Here is a 2,092-nt window from a genome sequence, read left to right on the forward strand (position 1 = left end):
CTATAGAACTAATGGAATTATTAATAACAAAAATGATTAATTTTATATGTCAAATTTGATTTAATGTATAAATATATACATTTTATTTTAATATATAAATGACCTATTGATTAGTTTTAATGAATGGTACTGAAAATAGAGTTTGGTTTGCCTAGTGTCCTCACCTACACACTGAGGTGGAGAGCTCCACTTTCCCATTTGGCATATTATCACATTATTTCCAGATATCCTGAAGCCTTCTTCACAAGTATAACTTAACCTTGTACCGTGTGCATACAGCCTTTGTTCATGTATTTCTCTCCTTTCTTCTGCAGAGCTAGATGAGTTAATGGTTCCATGGTCTATTTGAGGTGGTTGAGAACATCCAATTTTTTCTGTATGAAGTACAGAGGTCAAAGAGTAAAGTACAAATATAATCTTTAAATTAAAAATGTTAAAATAATCAAATATTACTTTGGATTTTAAAATAAGAATAAAAAGAATACTCAGAACAATTTACAGAATTTTAAAACTAACAGATATTTGAAACTTGCAAGCTATTTGTCTCCATAAACACTATGCTACTACTACTTGTTCAATATGCCCCTTAATCCTTTTGGAAATGAATTTCTTATTGAAATGTTGGATGTATAACAGTATGTTAGCTTCAAATGGGCTACATAATGATTTTACTTTTACATATATTATAAAATGACTAGCAGTATGTCTAGTAACAATAGGTCCTAACATATATTACAATATTATTGACCATATTCTGTATGCTGTATATTACATCCCTCTGGCTTCCTTATTACATAACTGGAATTTGTACTTCAAAATCCCCTCTATCTACTATGCCAACCGCCTCCTCCTTTCTTGCAACAACTCACTAATTTTCTGTATCTGTATGAGCCTGTTTTCCTTTTGTTTTATTTTTAGATTCCACACATAAGTGACATCATGTGGCATTTGTCTTTTTCTATCTGACCTACATCTCTTAGAATAAATACATCCTAGACACATCCATGTTGTTGCAAATGGAAATGTTTCATATTTTATGGCTCGGTCATAGTTCATATCATGCGTATATATAAAACACATTCTTTATCTACTTATATATCAGTGGACTCTTTAGGTGGCTTCCAAACCTTGGTTATTGTGTGTAATGCTGCAATGAACATTGGAGTGCATATATCTTTTTAGATTAGTGTTTTTGGTTCCTATGAATAAACACCCAGTAGTGGAATACCTGGATCATATGGCAGTTCTATTTTTAATTTTTAAAGGAAATTCCACATTCTTTTTCATAGCAACTCTGCCAGTTTACAATCCCACCAACAGTGCACAAAGATCCCCTTTTCTCCACATCTTTGACAACACTTGATATTGTCCTTTTCATGGTAGCCATTATGACAGGTGTGAAGGGACATCACACTATGGTTTCAATATGTTTTTCCTGGATACAGTAGTCTTGGCTGCAAGTTTTTTCCTTTCATTACTTTGTATATGTTGTGCCAGTCCATTATGACCTAAAAAATATTCTTCAGAAGCTGTCGATACTTGTAAGGGTCTCCTTGTAGGTAACTACTGCCTTTTCTCTGGAAGGAGAAGAGGGTGACAGAGGATGATATGGTTGGGTGGCATCACCGTTTCAATGGACATGAACCTGGGCAAAATCTGGGAGATGGTGAGAGACAGGAAAGCCTGGCATGTTGCAGTCCATGGGGTCACAAAGAGTTGGACATGGCTTGGCAACTGAACAACAACTTTCTATTAATTAATGTTTTATTTAAATTGGAGGCTAATTACCTTACAATATTGTGGTGGTTTTTGCCATACATTGACATGAGTCAGCCACAGGTGTACCCCATCCTGAACCCCCCTCCCTCTTCCCTCCCTATCCAACCCCTCTGGGTTGTCTCAGTGCACCATCTTTGAGTGCCCTGTTTCATGCATCAAACTTAGACTGGTGATCTATTTCACATATAGCAATATACATGTTTCAATGCTTTTCTCTCCAATCATCCCCCCCTCGACTTCTCCCACAGAGTCTAAAACTCTGGTTTTATATCATGTCTCTTTTGCTGTCTTGCATATAGGGTCGTCGTGACCA

This window comes from Bison bison, unplaced genomic scaffold (genome assembly GCF_000754665.1).
Source record: "Bison bison bison isolate TAMUID 2011002044 unplaced genomic scaffold, Bison_UMD1.0 scf7180017848740, whole genome shotgun sequence".
Taxonomy (NCBI): domain Eukaryota; kingdom Metazoa; phylum Chordata; class Mammalia; order Artiodactyla; family Bovidae; genus Bison; species Bison bison.